Raw genomic sequence first — 13,038 nt, forward strand, 5'->3', positions numbered from 1 at the left:
AAAAGAAAGCAAGACAAAATTAACTAAATCTACAAACTGTAATAGAATAATTTAGGTACATCCTGAGGTGCCTTTGTGTGCTGTATGCATGGGTCCTATACTTACATACAGTATACTGTATATATACAGTATACAGTACACAGATTATGTTATACAGTACACACACACACACACACACACACACACACACACACACACACACACACACACACACACACACACACACACACACACACACACACACACACACACACACACACACACACACACACACACACACACACACACACACACAGAGAGAGAGAGAGAGTCTGTGTACAATTGTGCAATCATAACATACAGTAAAGTGTCAGGTGCTTAGCTGGTGTGTGCAAGGTGCTGCATGCGTACTGGAGGTACATGCAACGTTGTGTGAAGTTGTTTGCACATTTGTGTGTGACTGTGTGTGCACAGCTGCCTCAATGTGTGTGTGTGTGTGTGTAGCAGGGAGACAGACAACAGCTCTTTAGTGTCTATTATTCATAAGCCTAGCTGCCTGGTGGAAATAGCGGTCCCAAACATTTATTGCACTCTTAGATGGGAGTTTTTAAAAAACACATCTGAGATGCTTGCTGTCTAGACACAGCTTTAAACTGACAGCATAACATCAAAATGCTTGACTTAAACAAACACAATATTTCAAAGTGCTGGACTTAAACTTACAGTAAGTGTCTTGTAACAAAAATTAACACGTTGTTTTTTTGCTCTTAATCGCACTTAATCAAAGTGATTAATTTAAATGCAGCTGCACAAAAAGAGGACGGAATGTATAGAATAATTTACAGCTTTAGAATAAATAATAATGAAAACATACTTTATATTTTTGGACAGCCAACTATTACTCATACTTTCTTTCTTGGTAAAAAAAAAACAAACATTGCATTTTGAGGCTTATGCCTGATTTATACTTCGCCGTACAATGGTGTTGCAAGTCGAAAATGTCAGATCAGTACAAAATCTGTCGCCGTTGTTTACGATTAATCAGTGGCTGGGGTGACTGAAACTTCTACAGGCTTTACTGATACCAGGATGGAGTGAAGCTCCCATCCACTGATGCCCTGGGCTGTCCATACCATCCACTGCATTGCTTTCCGGTTGAGAGCAGTGCTGTTCTCATGCCATGAGGCACCAAAGGATGCACTGTTTGGTGCCTCTGTAGAAGGCCCATTTGATCTTGGGCTCCATGCCACCTCAGCTACCTTAGGTGAAAGAGGCATTGCTGTGCCTTTTTCGCCGCGCAGTTGGTGCTCATGACACCACTGAGTAAGGTTGTCGACATCTGTTCTTTAGGTAAGCGTTGTCGGTGATCAGGCCTATCACTGTCTTGTTGTCAGCAAATTTATAATCTCCAATGTGGAGCTGAGCATGGCCACGCAGTCATGGGTGTACAGGGAGCAAAAAAGGGGATTCAGAAGGGGGGGGGCTGTGTTAAGGATCAGTGGGGCAGAGGTGTTATAGCCCGTCTTCTTCACCTGGTGTCAACCCAACGGTAAGTCCAGGATCCAGCTGCAGAGGCGGTGGTCGAGTCCTAGGTCCCTGAGCTTGGGGTCAAAGATGGTATTGAATGCTGAGGTGTAGTCTAAAAAACAGCATTCTTAAATAGGAGTGCCTCTACTCCTGGTGGGTGAGGGTGGTATGTTGTGGCCATGTAAACAAATTGGTAAGGATCCAGGGTGGGTGGTATAACATGCTACAATTAGCTCCTTAAAGGGGTATTTCACTTTCAAAAAAACCTTTGGTCATTTTATCGTCTACTCAGGCTTTTGTGAGCCCCCCCAGACAGTTTTTAAGTTGCTTGATTCAGTATTTAGATATTTGATAAACATTTTATCAGACACGCCCCCCTTCCTATACAAACCCATTATAACTTCAAACTCCATTTTTAACATGTTAGATTCATCAAAAACACCCGTCCTTGGTTCTGCTGACTCACCCTGCCCTCCTAATACGTGAGGGGCCGTGTTCTTTCGATTACTTTTTTCATTTTTAAATAAATGGAAAAGGTTATCGAAAAAACACGTCCCGTGTTAAAAATGGAGTTTGAAGTTATAATGGATTTGTATAGGAAGGGGGCGTGTCTGATAAAATTATTATTAAATATCTAAATACTGAATCAAGCAACTTAAAAACGGTCTCGGGGGCTCACAAAGGCCTGAGTAGACGATAAAATGACCAAAAGTTTTTTTGAAAGTGAAATACCCCTTTAACATGCTTATCAAAGCATTGGCTTCACTATGAGAGTGAGGGCAACAGGATGCCAATCATTCTGGCATGTTACAGTACCGTGCTTTTATTCTTCACCAGGACAATGATGAACGATTTCAAATATGATTGGACTACTCCCTTGGCAAGAGAGAGGTTGAATATGTCTGTGAACACACTAGTCACATAAACATAGAAACTAAGCATCCAAGTCAAAGGCGTATATTTTGTCTGATATATTTCAGTGTTTCCATTCACATGAATAATATATGCATTCTTAATCAGAGTCATATACAGTCTGTTAAGTTTGAAGAGTATCTAATTCCTAATCCATCCGTTCCAGCCCTTTGCACCCCAGGCTGCCCGACCAGACAGTATGGTCTGAGAATGAAATAGAAAAAATAGAGAGGTGAATAATTTGACGTCTTCATGCCTCGTTCCTTGTCCTTATACGATTTATTCTGCTGATATTGCCCTGGGTTAGCATGCTGACGCAACGGTTGGCAAGAGAGAAGGAAAAACATTCTCTCTTCATCTTTCAGTTCCTTTCTTTCGATCCATCCATCCATCCATCCATCCATCTCCCCCCCCCCCCCCCCACAGAGTTAATTATTACTGTGACCCTTTGTCTCAGCATGTTTATACAACCTGTCTTCTGCTTTTCTTTTTCTGTCCACTTTCATCTCATTTAGCTGTCCTCTCCGATACTCTTTTTGATGTTCTTTCTTTCCTTCTATATTCCTTATTTTCCCCCCCACTTCCTTTCTTCAAACCTCACTCTGTCTGCACACACACACACACACATGCACACGCACACGCACACACACACACACACACACACACACACACACACACTCACACACATTCGCTCTCTCTGTCTTACAGAATGTATGATACATTCTGCCAGCCCCCGGCTAATCCCATGCCTAAAGCACCTTAGCAACGCTCGCAAAGGGAATTTGGAGGAAGCTATAAAAAAGAAAATCACGTATATTCGCCGCATCCTGCTCTGCACAACACACACACATGCGGTCACGCACGCACGCACACACACACACACACACACACACACACACACACACACACACACACACACACACACACACACACACACACACACGCACACGCACGCACGCACGCACGCACGCACGCACACGCACACACACACACGCACGCACACAAATGCTGTGGCAATGTGGCATAGACACAGATGAGAAAATAGACGGACGCATATAGACACACAAACAAAACACAATATACAGATGCACAAACATACAGTACACGCATGAGCGCACACGCATACGCACAGGGCTGGGCGCACGGCCCTCTGTTGGCAGTGCGTGGATCCAGGGAGCACTAATACATCTTCAAATGTGCTTTTTAAAGCGTCTGAACAGGCCCTGTCGTCAGGCGATAACTCCCTGCCGTTTAAAGGATGGCTGCCCCCGTTGTGTTCCTCTACTGCTCTTCCCAGTCTTCTTCTCTCATCCTGACATGTCCCTCCGCCATCTCTCTCTCTCTCTCTCTCTCTCTGTGTCTCTGTGTCGCTTCTGTTCTCCACGTACGTGAAAAAAGACAGAACTTGTCTCGACTTCAAAAAGTTTGCGTGGGAACAAACAATGCAGTGGGAGGGTGAAGTTTATTCCTATAGGGATGTTGCTACATGAGGTGGGAGGAGGGGTCAGAGGGCGGGGGGCATATCGCCAAAGAAAAACGGTGACATAAGTTTCTGCAAACCAGGAACGTGGTGAATCTCGACATTTCAAGGCACCATCCGAGTGCGTGCCTATGCCGAACAGTGCGATTGCTTTGCTGTCGACTCTGCGTTGTTCAACTTGCAGATCGATAGGACGTGAATAAGTTATACTGTACTTGGAAACTGCACACAGTACTCGATATCGAAATCTAGGATTGAGTCAACACGCTCCACACCTGAAAACACAGCATTTAATTTTGGTTCTGAAACATCTACATTCAATACATCTGTGGATTTCAGAAACGTAAAATACCATGTTTTTCTTTGGCGACCAGATTTACAGTATGGGGGGTGTTGGGTTGTGCAGACCCTATACCTGCCTGGGTTCTGGCACGGTTTGCAGTTTCAGACATGCATGAAGTTTTGGAAGTTGTGTCTTCTCGGATATGTTTAGATTACTTTCTCTATTTATTTTCCTCTTGTTTCTTTTTTGCCATATTTTAAACTGGTATTCATTTAAATTGTTTTTCTTTGTGATTTTGAAAGTGCAATGTAGGCTTTGTTGGTTATTGACTATGTACTTTTGACACATCTAAGTATCCTGTCGGGCAGAAGCTGTGGGCTATTTTTCGGCAAAGAGAATTAGTGTAAAAAGGAGGGGACCTGGTATCCTGGAGGACCCCGGTCAACAATAGTATGCAGAGGAACAATACTTAGCGTTGAAGCTAGCTGAAAGTTAGTGTTGTACCCTTGTGCACGCATGTGATAATAGTATAGTTTTCTGTGTGTGTGTGTGTGTGTGTGTGTGCGTGCGTGCGTGTGTGCGTGCGTGCGTGCGTGCGTGCGTGCGTGCGTGCGTGCGTGCGTGCGTGCGTGCGTGCGTGCGTGCGTGCGTGCGTGCGTGCGTGCGCGATCAAGTAAAGCAGGGCTCAGATTGGGTATCATAATGAGAATGTGTAAATACCTTCAGACTGAATCCTTCTCTCTCCGTGTTTAATCTGAGACCACGACCAGTCTACTGCCAGCACAGATCATCCTCCTATACACACACACACACACACACACACACACACACACACACAGTCACTGAGTGCACGTGGATCAGGGTGGTGGGTGTGTGTAGGAATCTTGAGCCAGGCTATCGCTAACAAGCATGCTCGCCTTCCTCAATTTTTTGTACAGCAAATCCCCTTCCACTCCCCGCCTCAGATTAGCATATTGTTTTATCCATCTCTCTCTCCCTCAAACACACACACACACACACACACACACACACACACACACACACACACACACACACACACACACACACGTCTATACATGTACTTAAAAAGACAGCAGCGAAAACAGAGACCTAACGTATGGACAAATAGACCTCTCCCCCCTCCCTCTGACACACACACACACACACACACACACACACACACACACACACACACACACACACACACACACACACACACACACACACACACACACACACACACACACACACACACACACACACACACACACACACACACAGTGTTCTCTATGGTGACTGTCAAGGCTGTGTGTTTGTACCCATTCATTCAGGAATACTAGCTGTGTCTATGTTTGCATTTTGATTAAAAAATATATAAAATTGGGGGCACCAAAGTGGTTAGGGCGCGTACCACATAGACTTTGATGCCTGACATCGTGTCCCGGGTTCGATTCCTGAGCCTGGCGGCGGATTTGCTGTGTGGTACTCCCTGACTCTCTCCCGTTTCCTCTCCACTGTCCTATCAAAATAAAGGCGGAAAGCCCCAAAAACAATCTTATGAAATATTATATATATTATAATAATTGTTAAAGTGAGTGTGAATAAAAGCAGAAGTGAAACTTTTTTTAAATGTTTATTATTATTATTAATTATCTTTTTTTTTAATCTCTGCCAAGCCGATGACAAAGGGGAAGGTTATACCCGTTTTGTGTCCGTGCCTAATCTCACAAACCGCTGGAGCAATTTTTCTTTGTCTTTACTCCTTTTTTTGTGCATGCTGCTGGGCCACAGAAGTACCCCCAATACACATACATGTTTTTTTTTTCCCAAAATCTGTTTTATATATTTTATGACATATTTAACCATAGTTTTATTATGGAAGTCAATGTCGGTTGAATCTGGCTGAAACAATTGTCAAATATGGAGTCGTACGTCACTGATATGTCATAGACGACTGACGTTATAGAATGTTTACACTTCCTGGCAGAGATGTGTGCTACACTGAGCATGTGAACCTTTCAAGTGTTTTTTTTTATCCTGGAAACCAGACAAATCTGCCAGTGCAAAAACAAAAAATAGCCCAGAGACATTTTTTTTAAATGCAGGTTCCAAACAGAGACTCCAGACTAATATCTATGCAGTGATATTAGTCTGGCCATGCCAGGCTAGTGTTTTTTAGTCATGGCTGTCAGTTCCCACCTGATGTCATGTGGGAGTTCTGACTGCTCAAGATCATACTGAATTACTGCTAGCTTGCACAGCATCTTCAGACTTGGATTCAAATCTAAGATGTACAGGTCATCAGCGAGTGTGCGAGTGTCTCCTTTGTATCCTCCAAAGATGATCACACAATATCCCACAATGCAACAGCACATACTAGACATTGGACCTTTCCCAGGCTCAACCTTCTTCCAGGAAGTTCTTTCTGGGTTGAATTGCCACAGATCATTGAAGCACAAGGTGCTGTTCCTGTCGTAGCCACCAAATATGTACAGCTTTCCATTGTAGGCAAAGGCTGAATTACCGTAGCGACTTTCTGGAAGAAAAGGTGAAGAAGGTGTGCTCAGCCAGCAGTTTATCTCTGTGTCAAACACTCCTAAGTTGTTGTATTGGTTCATGTACCCTATGCCCCCAAATACAAACATCTTTGTCCCGATGATAGTGGCAGAGTGAAACACTGAACGAGGTCCTGGTGTGCCTCTGGTGTAAATTAAAGACCAGACCATTGTAGTGGTGTCCAACTTGTGTATGTCACTTGTGGATGTAGGATAACTATGGTATCCTCCATAGATATACATGACCTTCCCCAAAACACAGGCTGAATGGCCCCAACTTGTCTGTGGAACAGTCCCAGAAACCCAGGGCAAGAACCATCTGTGGGTGTTGACATCAAATGCATAGAGCCGGTTGCAGTCTCCATCAAACCCGCCCCAGATGTATATAACATCTCCTATCAGCACAGCTGTGTGCAGTGTCCCACCAGCGACACGAGGGGACATAACAGGGACGTTTTTTGGACAATCTAGTTGTCACTGGGAGCAACTTTAACCAGCGTAAAGCCACTGTGTTGAAGATTGAGACCTCAACCTGCTTACTGATGTTCTTTACCCCTCCGAAGCAGTACACCTTGTGTCCTACTGCAACAGCAGCAGCATGAAAGAACTTTGGTTCTTCACTCAGATGTACCATCCACTGCAACATTTTACACACCAGCACCACCGTCAAACAATGTTACCAACTACAGTAATAAGCTAGGGCTAGTTGACATGCTAAATGTTTCTTTCGTTATTTGACACGTCATTTAAAGGACAATCACACAGTTGGTGATGATGACAGTGTGATATCATTGCATTATGACGCAATTATTTAGTATAAACAGTGATGTCTGCAACATATACTATTTGTATGTCTGTGTTCCGTTTATGCCCATGTATGGGGATCTCTGTATCTATCTGTCTGCCTGTGTCCCTTTTATGCCCATATACATTTTTCCAAATCAAGAATTTGAATGCTTTTATACTGACACATTTACACCCACTTGCACACACAACTTGCTTTGATATTTCTTGTACATTTTAAACTCAGCACTCAGCAACCACAGAAATAACATATTCTAAACTAAATCCTATTGCCCCCCTCCCCCTGCTAAGAGTTATCTAATTAAGCAATTTTCATTTATAAAATCGGTTATTTCCGGTGAGCAACATGGCCGCATGACCAAGTATAAATTAGTCAAATCATATAGTTTTATAGTTACACACACATGTATGCACGCACGCACGCACGCACGCACGCACGCACGCACGCACGCACACACACACACACACACACACACACACACACACACACACACACACACACACACACACACACACACACACACACACACACACACACACACACACACACACACACACACACACACACACACACACAGAGTATATTGACAGACAGGCTAAGTAGTGTGACTAATGGTTCCCTGCCCTATACCTCACAAGGACTGCCACGGGTCAACACATCATAATGAGAAAATAAACTTCCCTCAGGGGGCGCACAGGCTCTCACAGCCCCGCGCGCGCACGCACACATGCACGCACGCACGCACGCACGCCCGCACGCACGCACGCCCGCCCGCACGCACACACAAACATGAGCGCACACACACACACACACACACACACACACACACGCATGGAGGGCCACTAGCAAACATGTGTATGCATACTGCGCGCACTCACGTATACCACACACACACACACACACACACAGGCAGGGCGTCTCAGAGCCACTGAATCACTCTAGCGCTATAACTCATAATTTACTCTAATTTGCAGGCTATTTTGTCTGCAGGGCGGCATGAGGCAAGAAAAGGAGGGCAAGATGAGAGGTTTTTACAGCATCGAGACCTCACCTGCAATCTGTGGTTCACAAAGCAGAGAGAGGGAGAGAGAGAGAGAGAGAGAGAGAGAGAGAGAGAGAGAGAGAGAGAGAGAGAGAGAGAGAGTCTTTGACTTTTTGGTTAGCAGGAGACCTTTTAACTCTGTTGGGCATTTACCTTGGTGAGCCAAAGTTCATGTAATTAGGATAAATGCCCCTCTCTCTCTCTCTCTCTCTCTCTCTCTCTCTCTCTCTCTCTCTCTCTCTCTCTCTACCACACATGTCCTTTTACCCCTCACTCCAATTAGCCATAAAAAGTGACAAGATGTTTGAGGAAACTGGCCTGATGTGGAGAGGCAGTGTTTTTTTTCTTGTGTTTCTAACCAGATTCACAAGAAGGCTAGCTGGCATTTTCCTTTTTAAAATCTCAAAGGAGAGGAAATGGAGCTGTCTGTAGTATTTGGCACGGCTCTAACGAACAATCTTGACCATGTTTTGTACCTATAAGATTGGGCCAGAAGGTCTGGTGCCAAAATAATATCATTAGATGGTAAAAAGCGTTTTTTTCATATGAATTCCCACAAACCTTAAAGATTTCTGTATGAGAACATTGCTGTACTTACAGTAAAGTAGTGCTACATCCGTACAACTTCGGCCCACTACCCTTTACAGAACATTTCAGTACCTGGACAGCTCCTCAGTGAGTGTGTTTACTGTATGTGCCGACCATTACCCCTTCAGAGTGTGTGTGTGTGTTGTGTGTGTGTGTGTGTGTGTGTGTGTGTGTGTGTGTGTGTGTGTGTGTGTGGTGTGTGTGTGTGGTGTGTGTGTGTGTGTGTGTGTGTGTGTGTGTGTGTGTGTGTGTGTGTGCGCGTGCCTGCCTGCCTGCCTGCCTGCCTGCCTGCCTGCCTCTGCCTGCCTATGTGCGCGTGCGAAATGTTCAAATTTCTAGTTATTTTTGCCATGCCAATAGGCTACAAGGTTGGTGGTAATGTTTTCTTGATGCTTCCAAACACATCCATAAGTACACACAGCCACATTAAATAGTAGCAGTAACTAATGAACAATAATAATAATACAATGAACTAGAAAGTGTGCACCTCGGAGCACAGGTCTCCGCCAAGCAAGGTTGCCTGCAGGTCCCGCAAAATTTGTCTTAGCCAATTGGAATGGGATCTGAAAATCCACATGACCCCTACAGCCGGGGCGCCTGATGGAAGGGAAGGGAACTAGTTGGAATAACGTGTTCCTTCCACGCGCTACGTCCAACCAGGGAAACTCTCCCCTGTCAGGTGACAAGAAGGTCAGTTGGCTCTCATGCATTGAAGGAGGCATGAGCTCGGCCCTGGCCTCCCTAGGTTGGCAGAGGGAAGGTAGTGCCCAGGATTACATAGACAATTGGCACTGGGTGTAAAAAATAGGGTTACAAAATCGTGGGATAAAAAATTTAAGAGAAAAAAAAAAACATGACCCCTAGAGATTTCTGCGAGTTTTGGACAAAATCTGTAGGAATAGTAGCAAAAAGTGTGTTTTGACGAAAATGCACTGGCAGAATATGTAATCTGGTACAAACGGGATGATCCAAGGAATCTAGGGGGGAAAAGATGTTGATTGTACGACCTACGGTTCAAGAGTTATAGGCCAAAACGTGAAATGGGCCGTTTCTGCCACAGTTGGCCTTCATCGGGTGATCAGGTAAGAGTTGCGTATTGCCTCATGATAAGTGTTACTATGAAAGTATTTCGTTGTTTTTTTTCTCCTACCAGCTGGAAGGGGGGCAAAGGGGGAACTGGCAGGGTGGGAGGAGTCAAATGATATTTGGAGTTTGAGAGGAAGAGGCTGTGTCACCTAAATGTCATGGACAAGAGCAGTTGAGTCGCAGCTGCGTGGCTCAGTAAATGTGCCCAAACAATTGTGTCTCTGTTCTCTCTCTCTCTCTCTCTCTCTCTCTCTCTCTCTCTCTCTCTCTCTCTCTCTCTCTCTCTCTCTCTCTCTCTCTCTCTCTCTCTCTCTCTCTCTCTCTCTCTCTCTCTCTCTCTCTCTCTCTCTCTCTCTCTCTCTCTCTATCTATGTCATTTGCATAGAGTCCTCGTTCAGGCTGATTGACTGGCAGCAGTGGCCCATGGGACCCTTGCTTTTGTCCCCTAATGGGCCCAGAGTGGAGGGGGCGAGCTGAGGGAAATGAGAGATAGACAATCCAGCATGACGGTTGCCTGGGGAGAACAGTGGAGCAGATTCCTGTGCAGTGAACATGAAGGAGTGAGTATGCACAAGCGCATGTGGCCGTTTCACTTGCAGGGAAATCTTCACTGGCCTCTTAGTTCTCAAGGTTCATTTTGAAGGATAGGGGTTATGTTTAAGTTTCAGATTGGAGTTAGAATTAAGGTTATAGGGTGGAGGTAAATGATAAGCAAAGGTTAAGGTTATGGGTCCTTGATTGCACTCCAGGGGTCCCCAGCTAATTGATTGATAGTTAGGAACCAAATTGGCCCTTGCAGGTCGGAGATTCGAAGAGTGCACAAATTAAACCAAATGGACACAAATACAGTCCATTTGGTTGCATTTGTAGTTAAATTAACACTAAGGATTTTAAAGTGTAGAATCGGTGGCAAAGACACAAATTGCATCAAATTGTGGTCTGTGGCCTAATAATGCATACCAAATGGGGGGGGGGGGGGGTCTTTGTAGTTAAGAAGGTTCAGAATCACTGCTCTAAACTATAGCGATTCAACTGAATGGATACAAAGATTCCCCCTGGGCCTTGGGCCAACAGGGGCCCTCAAAAACACTATGACTGACTGGCCCCAGTGTGATACATTGTCACGGGGCCCAGAACTCCAAACAGCTCCCCAATGCACATGTCCACTCAAAAACAAGATCATTAAGAATTGCAAAATGTATATGAAACAACACCAGATAAGATCACTTCTTACACAAGATCCCACAACTTGCCCCGCAACCGTGTCTGTTCAAACTCCTTTGGTGTCATCAATCAGCATTGCTTCAGGGTACAAATGTTACTTCAACCTTCAGAAATCTTTCAAATTAACTGTATTCGAGAGAACAGGACACATACCAAAAGGGAGGAAAGAAATAGCTACCAATTAAAAATACAACCTTTGAGTAAATGAATAACTTTTTCAATTCCAAATAAACAAGTTCTTAAATTGTTTGGTCCTTTTACCCTGTATACCCCACTCCCATCCTTGAAAACTTAAACAAATTATTAAACATTTCCAATAAACTCATTAAAAAAAATTAATCAGGAGCTAAACACGTCAAATGTTTAGAAATTCCCGACAGCTCCGTATGCGCTCAAGCTGCCTTGGCTCCTTCTGAGAGAGGTCCCCTGTCCCCAGTGTCTGTCAGAGCAGACGGTCTGTGATGATTATAGGCCCCTGGGGAGATCCAGGGGGTACTCCCTAATTGATTGTTATAAAAGCCTCTAATTGAATTGAGAACCCATGACGGAACTACACATCATGCTGTCTTTTTGATCCCTGGAGTGTGACAAGGAAAAAGGAAGGCGTATGTGAATGCAAACAAATGTTCCACTGCTTCATCTGGAAGAAAGTAAAGGTTTCTGAATGCAGACACTATACAGTATCGTAAGGCAAATCATTATGTGGAAGAGGTGAGGTAATATCTAAAAGACAAATTTTGCTAACGATTTGTACCTTTATCCCAAGGGGCACCATCTCATGTCAGGAGGGTATCAGAGTAAACATACGGCAGGTATAACTGACAGCAGTTATCAAAGCAGTTAGACACATTCGGAATTCAACTCTGAGAAAACTTTCAGTGTCTGAGAGTTATTCACAATGAGGCACATCCTCAGATATTTCTATCTGGCAGATTATACATTGGTGAACAATGCTTCAAATAATGTATCTACTGTATTTGTGAGTTTGCAAGCCATTTTCATTTCTTCGGCTACCTCAAATGATGAACAAATACATGTTAGCAATTCAACACTTCTCTGGCTCTTCTTGTTGATTCTTGTTAATTGTATTTATTTTTGCGTACAGATTTCTTTCCCACGCATGTGCTTTATCACAACTTTAGGTTTATGTTCTCCACATTTCTGCTCTGTCTTATTGGAAACAATTGGTACAACAACCACAAATACACAACCACATCTTTGATCACTCATTGTAGATATCTTCTGTGTGTATATGTGTGTGTGTGTGTATACAGTATGTGTGTGTGTGTGTGTGTGTGTGTGTGTGTGTGTGTGTGTGTGTGTGTGTGTGTGTGTGTGTGTGTGTGTGTGTGTGTGTGTGTGTGTGTGTGTGTGTGTGGGGACTGTGATTCCAGTGAATTGGCCCGTGCTGGCCCCCGTAGGGCCCCCGTGGCTCGCAGGCTACGGTGCAGCTGCGGAGCCTCCCGTCTGCTTCAGGAATTCGCTGAAGCTTGTAATCATCATTGTGTAGCCCATAAGCGCATGGACGAGTGAGTGAAACTTTACACGCACACACAC

Source organism: Gymnoscopelus braueri (assembly GCF_963280865.1).
Source record: "Gymnoscopelus braueri genome assembly, chromosome: 24".
NCBI classification, from domain to species: domain Eukaryota; kingdom Metazoa; phylum Chordata; class Actinopteri; order Myctophiformes; family Myctophidae; genus Gymnoscopelus; species Gymnoscopelus braueri.